This window comes from Macaca fascicularis, chromosome 1 (assembly GCF_037993035.2).
Source record: "Macaca fascicularis isolate 582-1 chromosome 1, T2T-MFA8v1.1".
NCBI classification, from domain to species: Eukaryota; Metazoa; Chordata; class Mammalia; order Primates; family Cercopithecidae; genus Macaca; species Macaca fascicularis.
In genome coordinates, this window is record NC_088375.1 from 212316951 (window position 1) to 212330391 (window position 13441).

Here is a 13441-nt window from a genome sequence, read left to right on the forward strand (position 1 = left end):
GGCTTCTTGGCTGTGTGACCTTAAGCAAGCGCATTCAGTTTTCTGAGCCTCAGTGGCCTCATCTGTAAAGTGCACACGAGGAGGCTACCATGATGCAGTGCAAGAAGGCTTGACAGGGAAATGGATGGAAAAGGCAGAGCATGGTACAGAGCAGGTGCTTAGTGGTGTCTGTTTCCTTCCATTTGTGCCCCCCGCTCCTTTCCAGCATCACCCTGCATAGGTACATAAGCCCACCTCCTCCAGGCAGTGTAGGGGATGCCGCCTCCTGCTCCCGCTGCACCTTGAATGTCGACTTGCATTAGGGCAGTCATCACCCTGAGCTGCAATGGCCTCTCTGTTGTTTCTCAGATAAGCTTGAGCACCTGGCCCCAGTGCCCTACTAGCCTCACTGAGCAATGTTCATGTTCAGCACTCAGTGGGTCCTTGGTAAATACATAAAGATGAGCCAACAAATCCATGTGGTGAGTATCATTTCTTTCTCCTTTATTTATTTATTTTTTTTTGAGATGGAGTTTCACTCTTGTTGACCAGACTGGAGTGCAATGGCGCAATCTTGGCTCACTGCAACCTCTGCCTCCCAGGTTCAAGTGATTCTCCCACCTCAGCCTCCTGAGTAGCTGGGATTACAGGTGCCTGCCACCATGCCCTACTAATTTTTGTATTTTCAGTAGAGAGGGTTTCACCATGTTGGCCAGGCTGGTCTTGAACTCCTGACCTCAAGTGATCTGCTCACCTCAGCCTCCCAAAGCGCTGGGATTACAGGCATGAGTCACCATGCCCAGCCACGTGACTATCATTTCTGAGCCTCAGATACAGGGGTGTGGTCTTTGGAGGGCCAAAGGGCATATTTCAGGGGGGATGAAATAGAATACTGGGAACTGAGAGGAAGGCCAGCCGGGGTGCCCAGTGCTCTGGGCAAAGGACTGTGAAGTCTCCCTCACTTCTCTCATTGTAGCCCCCATTTTGCAGAGGAGGAAACCAGGGTTCAGAGAGTGAAGTCACTTGCTGTGGTCATACGGCTGGTGGACAGTGATGCTTCATTCGGGACACTTCATTCAGGAAAATCTGGGCATGCCCACCCATCTTCCAATGCCTCGTGGTGCCTACTGCTGACCCTACCTCCCAGATGGCCCCTCCACAGCCTCTGCCAGCACCCACCTCAGCTGCCCATCTCGAGGTCAACCTCCTGTGGCACAGGCCCTTTGTGCTCCCACAAGGAGCTGGACTGTACCCCAGATAAGGCCTTGAGCTTTCCCGACCCTCAGCCTCTGATCTCAGATGCCCAACTTCACCCCATTCTTCTTGATCCCACCCCTAGTGGCCCCCTCACCCTACTCTACACTTTCAAGTCAGGCTCCAGACCACCAGAAACGCCCCAGCCCTGCTGGCAGTGCCTCAGGAAGACAAAACACCCAGGGTGTGAATTCTGGTCCTGCCACTCAGGAGCTGTGTGATCTGTAACAAGTTACTGAACCTCTCTGAGCTTGGGTTTCCTCACCTGAAAACAAGAGAACCTGCCAGACTGGCAAGTTGAAGGGTCTAGATATGCGTTGTAAACAGAAAAGTACTAGGTAGGTGCTAGACTTTACAGAATGATAACAGAGTACGATATTGAAGTATAACACAAGTATATAATATGCCAAATTATAATAAATTACGGATCATCAATTAAAAGGGTACTAGATGTCAGCAGCCAGCTGGGGGCTTGTGGGTGAGAGAAGAAAAATACATGACACAGATTTAGGCTCCTGTGGCCAGTGAGGGTGGTTTCTAGTCATTCACTTGTCCCTTTACCTGTCCGTCAGTCCATCCACCAAGCTGTCAGTCTGGCCGTTCTACCAACACTCATCAAACTCCTGCCAGGTACCGGGTGCTTGCACAGCCTCAGATGGTTTGAAGATGGCAATGCTCAACTCCCACCCACGATGAAGAGCGATGCCAGCTGCTGTTTATGGAGGCCCGTCTAACCAGGCTTGCTCCAACTTCTTCCATCCCCATAGCTGTTACTACGCCCATTTTACAGATGAGGATGCTGAGGCTCAGACAGGCTGAGGCCAGGACCCAGTTCGACATGAATGGCCCTTCTGGCTGTGGGGCCATGTTCCTCTCCCTCTGGTTGCCCTGAAGTCCCCTCCCTCCTGCCTTCACAGGCAACGAACATCTCACTCTCCACAGCCCCCACCCTCAATTTCCTTCCTTCTGAGGGTACCCCCAACTCAACCGGGTGGTTCTGGCACCTCCGAGTACCACACCCCTCCTGCTGTGGCTTCCAAGGGCTCATAATTTCCATCTTCATCCGTTCCTTATTAATTTTCTTACAAAATGTGTTCCATGATTTCACTGACATCATTGCTGTCCACTCGGAGTGGAAGCCTTGTGGAAAATCCCCAGGTGGGCCCAAGGTGTGCCAGCCTCCAGCAGTTCAGGCCCTGTGGGCAGGGCCGCAGCTTCACTGCCCTCCTTGAAGCTCCCCTTCCCTCCCTGATCAGGCAGGACAAGTAGGGTATGACTGGTGGTACCTAAATTCACTACAGTTTCATCCTCCTAGTATCTGGAGAGAGAGGTGTGGCACCTTCATTTCACAACAAATGTCTGGGGGCTCAGAGAAGTGAACTGACTTGCCCCGGGCCACACAGCTAAGCAGGGTTGTGGCTGGGGTTTTTATTTCATTTTTTTGAGACAAGGTCTTGCTCTGTTGCCTAGGGTGGAGTTTTGCAGTGTGATCATAGCTTACTGCAGCCTCGACCTCCTAGGCTCAAGTGATCCTCCTACCTCAGCCTCCCGAGTAGGTGGGATTATAGGTGCATGCCATCACGCCTGTCTAGTTTTTAAATTTTGTGTAGAGATGGGGTCTCACTATGTTGCCCAGGCTGGTCTGGAACTCTGGGACTCATGAAATCCTCCTGCCTTGGCCTCCCAAAGATTTGGGATTACAGGTGTGAGCCACTGTGCCCAGCCAAGGGGCTGGGATTTTAAGCCCAGGCCTGACTCTGCAGGCTCCCTCCCCTCTGCCTCCTGTACATGGTCCTTGTCCTCCATCCCCAGTGCCCAGGCAGTTATCTTTAGCCCTTTATCTCACCACCCACAAGGACAGACAAGCTTGGGGACAGCCATCCTGAGAGTGAAAGAGAAGGGAAAAGATGGCTTTCTGCCTAAACCTGGCCTGGACATCCTAAGTATGGTGGGGACTGATGGAGTGGACGCTGTCTTGCTCTGAGGTCCTGGTCATTAGGGTCCGAGGGGTTAAATGGAGAAGCACAGAAAATCTGAATCTAATGCAGAGTTCACAAATGTTGGACCTGAACTTGGCCCTCAGAGATCTCCTACACCAGTGGTACCCAAAGCACAGGATGGCTGGTCCCATTCTCAGACCAACAGCATCAGACATGGGATTGGGGGCCCCGGAGATTCTCATACACACATGGGCTATGAATCATTCATCTTTCCAACCCATATCTCATTTAACAGATGAAGAAAAAGAGGCTCAGAGAGGGCAAGGGACTTACCCAGGTCACACAGCACATAGCTTGTCAAGCTGAGCCAGGACCCTTCCTTCTGACTCCCTAGTTTAGGTCCTTGATACCTCACTCCAAGGGGCAGGGAACAGGGTGTTTTAATAAGAGCCTGTTTGGGAGCTGCCAGTGGGCTGGGTGGCATTGAGGAGGGGGACTTGGGGCTGCCAGGGCCTCTTGGATGTGTTAGGGTGCCTGAAAGTCCCTCATTTGAACTGTATTTCTTTCCTGGCCTTGGGGTGGGATGACAGGGACCGGGTGACATTTCAGGGGAAATTAAGTGACAAGGAATCAGATGGGGCCTGGATGGGAGTAGGATGGGAAAGCAGAGACTGGAAGATAAACTTCCTGCCCTGGCAGCTCTGCTGGGGTCGGTTGTATCCCTGAATGTGCCCCTTGTCATGGGAAGTCCCTGCACCCCTGCCCTGATCCCCACCCACTGGGAAACTCCCAAGAGGTGGAGATTTACCACTCATTCTCTCAGGGAACTCTAGGACGCAGAGGTATAAGGACGACCACTGGTTTAATGCCTTCTTTGACTTTTGGGGAACCCAGGCTCAGAGAGAAGTGACTTGCCTCGGGTCACAGAGTGAGTCAGTAATGGCCCAGTGTGGGGTGGTGCTGGACAGGTGGATGTGAAGCTCCTGGAGGGCAGCACGAAGAGGAGGCTCAATGGCCAAGCAATCCACCAGCTCCCTCCACCCCACCACCGTGGGGCACAGGAAACAGGAGAACAGTGGAGGGCTGGGGGATACCTGGCCAGGCTCAGCGCCCTGGCTGCGTGGTGTTGAGCAGGCCCTTCCTGCTGTAGGATCATGTTGGCAGTGGCAGGGTCCCGCTCCCATTTCCTGTGTCTCTTCTTGGCTGGTGCCCGGGTCTCCCGCACAAGAGCTGCCTAGTCCAACCCTCTAAGCCCCACAACCCCAACGATCTTATCAAACATCCCATCAGACTGAACTCCGGTCACTTCCCTAGCACGCAAAGCACTGTAATGTCCATGCTGAATTCTCCACCTGGAATGCCCTTTGACTCATCTCCACCAGGCAGACTCCTATTCAACCTTCAAAACCCAGCACAAAGTTTGTTTCCTAAGTGAAGCCCTACCCTACCTTCAGAACCAATCAAGCTGGCCAGACCTTGGGCTCACATATTGGGCAGCATATGTCTTTAAAATGATACTTCTCAGAGCAGGGAAGGGGTCTCGTGCTCTTATTCTTCTCTGTGCCTGCTGTGGAGCGCCACATAGGTCCACAGCACACACTGGGTCTTCTCTTGCCCCTGGCTCAGTCTTGGTGCCTCATACAGTACTACATACAATCAATCAGAGACCAAGAAGGAGGTCTGTTCTGTGCAAAAAGCAGAAGCTTAGAGTTAGACAGTCCTGGGTTCAAATCCTGACTCTCCTGTGTGACTTGGCAGATGTCTCCTAACCTTGCTGGGAGTCAGTTTCCTCATCTGTAAAATGGGGATAATTGTGTCTACCTTGCAGAGAGATGGTGAGGATTCAACAAGGATCCTGGCACACAGTGAGTGCTAAATAATTAAATGAGTATGTATATAACATATGTTATATATATTAATATATCAGATACTAATAAGGATGAAGGAAGACTATAGTTCCCTGGAAACTTGTTCGTAGGCACTGATCCCTTGGAAAAACATCTTAGGGAGGTTTCTGTCTGATCTGTGGACATCTCTGCTCCCCAACCTAAGCTCCACTTAATTGTCTTGCTCTGAGGGTGCCGAGTAAATACTCCAGGCCAGCTGGTGCCTGGAAACTGCCAATTGCTGGGGAGCAGCTCGTTAATTTTCCCTTCTCTGCACAGACCCTGCAGCTTCTGCAACTCATCTTGGGAAATGGAGTGGAGTGGGTCAGGTCAGGGCCAGGGGTCACAGGAAGTGGGACTGAGGGTGCCAGGGGACTTAAAAGGGCCTGCAGAGGCACCGCCGGGAAGCTGTCTGGGCTGGAGGAAATGGGCCCAGAGGCTGCTGAAAGGCAGATGGATCCCAGGCCTGGCCCGGCCCTGCCAGCTCTGACTCAGCTGTCTGTTCTCCACTGGAGTGGGAGAAGCCAAGGTCTTATAGCAAGGCAGGACGCCCAGCAGCCCGCAGGGTAGCCAGCTCTGGGGGCCACGAGGTCCCACGCCGATGGAGGACAGGCCATATGGCCTAGTGGTTGACAGCATGACTCCGGAGTGAGGTTCCCTGGGTTTGAATCCTGGCCCTGCAATGTACTGATGTGTGGTGTTGGGTAAGTTACTTAACTGCTTTGTGCCTCAGCTTTTCTCATTGTAAAATGAGAAGATGAAGATTAATACCCGTGTCGTAAGGGTGTTACGGGAATTAAATATACATTAAGAGCTTAGAACTGTGCCTGGTATATAAATATCATTCAGTAAATGTTAAGCTATTAATCTTATTATCTCTTCCTCCTCATTCGGAAGCATACTATTTGGATGTTCTCATCTGCAAAATGTGAGCATTGGACTTGACTCTGCGGTGACACGTCAGTTTCACCACACTCACCAGCTCCCAGGAGCTGGCCTTGGGCCCCTTCTGGACTGGGTGGAAGAGGGCCATGGTTAATCTGGGATGTCTGCAGTGTGCCCAGGAAGGGAGACAGGTAGCCTGTGGGCCTCTCACTTGCCATCATTGGAACATTTTACTTACTCAGCAGATATATCCCCAGCCCTTGCTCTGTGCCAGGCACTGGCTGAGGTCCTGGATTCAAAGGTTAGCGAGCACAGTCATGGAGCTGAGAAATGGGGTGGGTGCAGCACTGCATTCAGGTTTGGGGAACCTCAGTCCCCTCATCCACAATGGGCCCAGTGACATCCTTCCTGCCTGAACTGCTCACCTTTCCCGGAATTTGCTTTTCTTTTTCTTTTTTTTTTTTTGAGACAGAGTCTCGCTCTGCCGGCCAGGCTGGAGTACAGTGGTACCATCTCGGCTCACTGCAACCTCCGTCTCCTGGGCTCAAGCAATTCTCCTGCCTCAGTCTCCCAAGTGCCTGGCACTACAGGCACGCACCACCATGCCCGGTTAATTTTTGTATTTTTAGTAGAGACAGAGTTTCACCATGTTGGTCAGGCTGGTCTCAAACTCCTGACCTCAGCTAATCTGCCTGCCTCGGCCTCCCAAAGTGCTGGGATTACAGGAGTAAGCCACTGCGCCTGGCCGGAATTTGCTTTTCTTTTATGCCCCTGGCCTTTGGCTAGAATACTTTTGCCCCACTGTCCTCTTTGAGAACCAGCTCAAATGTTCCACCACTCCCTGCAAAGTCACTCCCTCCTCTGTGCTACCCGGGAATTCTGTAGAACCCTCCACCATTGCAGAGCACTGCCACTGTGTAAAGGTCTGTTGGTGGCATCTTCCCTTTACTGGGACCATCTGGAGGGCATGGTTGTGGCTGTGACTTCCCCAGTACCCACTACCTGGCACATGGAACAGGCTCAGACCATGGGGGTAGAGGCTGGCAGGGAGCTGGACCAGCTGACCTTTTGACTTCTAGGAGGCTGGGCTCCTCATATGCGTAGATCCAACCAGTATGCTCAGGTCAGAAGGCTTGACCTTAAATGCTAGTTCTGCTATGTCCTTGTCATGCCTGGCCAAGTCACCAAGCCATTCTGAGCGCCTTGGCAGCTCCATCTATAAAATGGGGATATTTCAGAATGATGTTGTGCTGAGCCAGAGTCTAGCAAGGGCCCTAACATACAGCAGGTGTTCAATAAAAGCCATTCCTCCCTTTTCCTTCTTTCCTAAGGTAGTACTTAGGGCCAGCATCTACACCCCACAGTGCCCAGGTCAGAGACAAGATTCTGGGAGAAAACATGTGGACAGCCCAAATACCAGGAAGCAGGCCCAGAGGAGCAGAGGAGACAGAAGGGGAGAAGGGGAGGTGGCAGGTCCCTCAGAGGTGCCCCAGGTGGCTGTTCCTTGAAGCGTGGGACCCATGGCCCACATGTGCCAGGCCACCCCAGGGTCCTCAGCTCTTCCTGCTCTCCCGCCTAGCTGGGAAGCGTTCCCATCCTTCCTTTAAGCAGAGGCACTTGCCTCTTGGTGCTGCAGCCGGAGCGCTGATAATAAAGGCACCTCTGTGTGTCTCTGGGGAAGTAGGGCTGGGGGGTGGTGACGAGGGGGGGCCCACAAAGCTCCCGCAGCTGTGTGTTTGCAAACAGGGGAGCTGAGCTGTGCAGAGGGGCTGAAAGCACTAATTGTCTTTAATTAAAGGAGGTTGGAGGCAGTGCAGGCTTTGACAAAAGAGATTTCCAGCCTGTTAGCAGCTTCAGCCTGTGCAGGGGCTGGGCCGCCCAGGCGCGCCCTCGGCTTTGTCCCTGTGGGGCCTGGCCCTGTGGAGGGCACAGCTAACACCTGCCTGGTGGGGGTGGGAATGGGGGCGGCAGGAGCCAAGCACACACAGTAGGACCTTACTGTGCTGCGAAGCTGGGCTCCTGGGGCCTGGGAAGCCATCCTCATGGTGAACTCCTTTCTCATCCATCCATCCATCCATCCATCCATCCATCCATCCATCCATCCATCCATCCGTCCACTCATTGACTCAGCAAGCACTGTTAAGCATTTGCTATGTGCCTAGACAGTGCTCAGAGCTGGGGGCACAGAAATGTGACGATCCCTGCGGTTCAAGGACTTGCCATTCTAAGAGGTACACCAAGCACAGACTCTGGAACCTGCTGGCTTGAATCCCGGCTCTGCCACTTATTAGCTGTATAACCGTGGGCAAGTTACATGACTTCTGTGCACCTCAGTTTTTTCCACCTGTAAAAGGGGGATGATTACTGCATTTGCACTGTGCACTTTACAAACATCAAGGGCCATTATTCATTATTTCATTTATCTAACTTCATACCTGGCTGGAGTCTCTAGCACTCCATTGATGGGAAGAACCCTGGTCTAGGAGGCTGGCTGGGTTCCAGTCCCAGCTCTGCCAGTCACTTGCTATGTGGCTTCCCAGCCTCAGTTTTCCCACCTGTACAGTTAGGGCTGGACAGGATGGAGTGTGAGGGAGGGCTCTGCGGGCGTGGATGGTCTCAGCTCCCTCCAGAGTCCTGGGAATGGAGGCTCCTAGGAAGAGCCAGCCTTGCTGGGCTCCTGCCCCCTGCTGCATACAAATGGGCTCGGTCTCCCACCCCAGGCGGCTGCTTTAGCTCATTCTATTCTTTTGTCTTCTCTTTCACCAGGCTCCCCCTCAGACACATCTGCAGCCCCCGGCAGGCACATATGCGCTAGTGAGCTCCCTCTCCCTCTCTCTCTCTCTCTCTCTCACACACACACACACATGCACACGCACCTGCCTGATTCTCACCCTCACCCCCATTCCCACCCAAAAGAATCATAGCCTTTGCATCCCCACCCCCTCCTTGCTGACCCTGGGTCCAGGGTGGGTGGGAGGAGGCTGCTCACAGTCTCTGATCCCCTCCAGCCCAGCTGTCTGGACTGGGTGGTCGCAGAGAGGTGGAGAGAGGGGCAGAGGGTGAGAGCATCCTGGGCCAGAGTCCTCAGGCAGTGGGAGGGAGGTCAGCTCCTGAAAGGGAGGGCCTGAGTCAGGCCACAGGGGAGGGGCAGGTCTGGAATGTTCACCTTGGGGAGCATCACGGGAGGTCAGGAGACATTTATCCCAGCCTACTCTGGGCCAGCAGCCCCTCGTTTAATTTATTCAAGGACGTGGTGGGGAAACTGAGGCTCAGAGAGACTGAGTATGACTCAGAGACACACAAATGGGGTCACACCAAACCAGGACACACTTCTATCCCTTTAGAACACATTTTCTGAAGTCCTTCAGAATCAACAGGCCAGGCCCCCTGGGGGGGCATGGATTTGACAGGTGTCTGGTGTGGACTCCAGGTGCATGGCTCATGCCATACCTGCAGGATGCCAGCCCTGGGAGGTGGTGGGGGCAAGGAGAGGGGGCAAGGTATGGCCCTGGTGTGTAGGTACCTGTGCCCCTTGCTAGGGGGGAAAGTTGGGGGGCGTGTTCTGACCCCAATGTGTCTGGGTTGAGGAGGGAGGCTTCTCTCTCCATCCCACAATTTGCCCAGGGTCCCTGGCATGTCCAGGCACAGGCAAGTGGCCTCTTAGAGAAGGAGATGGGGAGGGAGCTAGAGAGATGGGGAGAGAGAGAAGTGGGGAGGCAGGGGAGGGAGAGAGAGAAACAGAGAGCGGGGGAGATGGAGAGACTAAGACAAGGAGAAGGAAGACAAGAGGACGCTGAAGGAGGAGGGGATGGACGAGGGGGCAAGAGACAAGAGGAGGAAGGAGAGAAGAGGCAGGTGTGAGGGAGGAGTCAACTACAGAGAGCTGAGAGGGGCAGGAAGGGTGTGGGATGGGAAAGAGCAGGGCCAGTGGTGGCCCAGAGAAGCCTGACCTGGAAGGGGCCCAACTGAGCAGGGCAGGGTGCGGCGGGGAGGTTCCTAGAAGGGCTAGGGAGGGTGGCTGAGGACTGTGAGTGGGTCTGTGTGACTGTGAGAATACACTTCCGAGTGTGAGTGGGTGTGAGCGTGCACTTTCAGGCCCAGGCAGACTGGGGTGTTTTGTCTTGATCTCTTGGCTTCACACACCCTCTGCATTTTGTATTCATGAGAACTGAGCTGAAAGATTAATTCGTATTTAATACAGCCTTCACTGGCAGGATGGGGAGTGGTGCAAATTTTTTTAAAGGTACTAGGTAAGGAAGAATTGATTGATTGGTTGATTGATTGATTTTCTCCATCCATCCATCCATCCATCCATCCATCCATCCATCCATCCATCCATCCCCCACCCACTAAGTACCTCCTATGTGGCAGGCACGGTGCTGGGGCAGGAGGACCAAACCAACCAACTCAATAAGCTCATTCCCACACTGGCCGCGGCAGCCTAGGACGGTGGGAAAGGTCTAATGCGGTCCTGAGTGTAAAGGACAGTTCCATTAATGTGCTCTGTGAGGCTGCACAAGCCCTTCTGCTTCTTAGAACCTGTTTTCTCACTTGTAAGACAGGGTGGGCAACTCCTGCTCCCGGGGGTTGAAGATGTGTATAGAAGGTGCCTAGCACCACCACAGAAATTCCAGACCTCTAAGCCTGGCTTGTGGCACTGTAGCCTCCTAACCACTATCTCTAAATACTATTTTTTTCTCTCTTGAGACACGGTCTCACTCTGTTGCCCAGGCTGGAGTGCGCTGGTGCAATCACAGCTCACTGCAGCCTAGAAACTCCAGGCTCAAGCGATCCTCCCACCTCAGCCTCCCTAGTAGCTGGAACTACAAGCATGCATCACCACACCCAGCTAATTTTTAATTTTTATATATGTGTACACACACACACACACATACACATATATATTATTATTATTATTTTTTGAGACAGGGTCTCACTCTGTTGCCCAGGCTGGAGTGTAGTGGTGAGATCACGGCTCATTGTAGCCTGAACCTCCTGGCCCAAGTGATCCTCCCACCTCAGCCTCCCTAGTAGCAGGGACTACAAGTGCATACCCCCACACCTGGCTAGTTTTTAATTTCTTTGTAAAGATGGGGTTTCACCATGTTGCCCAGGCTGGTCTTGAACCCCTGGGCTCGAGTGATCCTCCAGCTTCAGCCTCCCAAAATGCTGAGATTACAGGTGTGAGCCACTGTGCCCGGCCTAACCATGATTCTTACAGAAGATCCTGAGCATCTGGTGGCTGCCAACTCCACAGCAGCTGCAGCTGTGCAGCCTCACTAGGGTACCAGGTGGGAGGTGGGTCAGCCCTGCCCGGCCCAGGCAGCTGTGGAATGAGTACAAAGATTTGAGGGACAGGAGATGCCCTCCCCTTAGAAGCCCCACAACTACCCTGCCTCTCAGGCCTAGAATAGCCAGAGTCTCTTCAGGCTATTTCTTGTTTGTCCTCTAGATCTCTGTTCTGATGGCCCTTCCTCTAGAAAGGCCTCTGGGCCTCCCAGGTTCAGGGTGGACCCATCCCCATATCCTAGTCCGAGTCTCCCCAGTGGGTCCCCATAGTCCTTATTGCTCCATGCACACACTCCATCCTCTCTGTGCACCAGGGGCTCCTTGTCTCTCTCCACTGTGGGCTCCCGGGGGCAGAGGCCATGGCAGATCCCACTGTGTTCTGGCCCAGCACAATGCCTGGCACATTTCTAGAGGGGCGGGGGCATTTGCTGGTCCACGGGCTGAGAGTCAGACCATATTCTACCTGGTGTTGCTTCCCCTGAGGGCCTGAAATCTACTTCCTTAGATGCCACATCCCTTTGTGGGGAAGGGCATCAGGGACTCTCCCTACTCAGGAGGTCCAGGGAATTCGGGGTGGGGCCTGGGTGATGAGGGTGGACAGGGGGATGAGACATCTCTGCTATGGACTACCTTTGTGTCCTTGAGCCAGACCTTTCTCCTCTCGGAGCCTCAGTTTCCGCAGCTGTAAACCAGGAGGGTAACTTTCATGGTGCTGGGTGGGGAAGGGCATAGTCTTCGGCCTTAGACTGGTGGCCCTGCCAAGGGGTGGCTGGTGGTGGGAGATTCTCTAGACACATCTCTCAAAGGCTGCCGCTTCCCCATTCCTAGGGTCCCCACCTCCATCATATATAAAATGTTTTGCAAATGAAACTTCAATACCCACTCCTGCAATCCAATCAATCCCCCAAAGCCCCTCCCAGGTGGAAATCCTTCTGGTGCCCACTCCACAGTAGACACAGCTGAGCTTGGCTGCCAGCTCTATCCTCCAAGCCTCAAATGGGGAACCAAATGACCCAAGTGGGCCATCATTTCCCCCATGCACCTCCTATAGGCCAGGGTAGTCTGCCCCCCCGCCCCTTCTCTTCTCTTCCCCAAGCTGGATTCAACATTGGGCGGGCCCCCTCCTCCACTCTCTGCCTGGACGTGACATTCACCAGCATCACTTCTGGTCCCATCTGCGAGCACCCCACCCCCCAGCAGCTAATCCCCACAAAGCCCTGCGCGGGGCCCAGCATGACAAGCAGGCCCTGCGCTGCTTGCAGCTTGGCTGAGCGTGCTCGGAGGGGCTGAGGCGGGATTCGGCGCGGCTGTCACTCTCCCCGTCCGCTCCTCTAATTGGATTCCCAACACGCAGAGGTCAGCAGAAACGCTGGGGAGAGGAGAATCAAAGGGAAGGGGCGTCTGGGAGATAAAGAGAGGCATTCTTCCTGGGCCACAAAGACCGCAGCACGAGGGGGTGGGAGGGGACCCCACGAGGGGCTGCCCATCTGGAGGGGGAAGGGGATGGGATGGGAGAGCCCAAGGCAGGCGACAGAGGCTGAGGGCCTATTTCCTCTAGGCCAGTATTTCCCTACGCTGCACCTCTGCCCACATGGTGCCTCGGGCCTGTAGGCCATCCCCTCGTGTGGGGTCTAGGCATCCTCCAAGGCCTAGCCTCTCACTCCTGCCTGCTGGAGGAAGCTTTCTTGGAATGCGGTGGGAAGGTTCCGGAATCCACTGGACCTGGGTCCCAATCCTGGCTTGCCACCTGCGTTCAGTGAAGTTTGGCAAAGCCCTTGCAGTTCTCTGGGGCTCAGTTCCTCTTCTGTGGAAGGTGGACAACACCAGCTGCCACCCAGGGCGGGGGCTGGAATAAAATGAAGGGATGTGAGCAAAATGTTTGGAGCAGAGGGCCCACAGTAAGAGGGGCATTCGTGGGTGTCCCTTCCCAAAGCTCCTCTGCTGGCCTGGCGAGGACAGACACAAGCCTCTCTCCCAGGCGAAAGTGATTCATAAACATAACAGCCAGGACAGACGAGAGGGGAATGGTGACCCCCAGCCTGGGCAGGGGCTTCACCACTCACATCTTCACCAACACCCTGTGCCTATCAGGCAGAGGAGGAACCCAAGGCTCAGGAAATGACGGGAAATGGCCAAGGCCATACAGCTAGAAAGCAGCAGAGTCTGGCCAGGGAGCCTGGCCCCTGTACCCCTGCAGGGCTGCTGTGC

General features: G+C 54.0%; 1 protein-coding gene across 7 annotated transcripts in view; it reads right to left on the minus strand.

Moving 5' to 3' along the window:
* EPHB2 (EPH receptor B2) overlaps window positions 1-13441 on the minus strand; it is a 205549-nt gene that overhangs the window by 101772 nt on the left and 90336 nt on the right. The window lies entirely within an intron of this gene.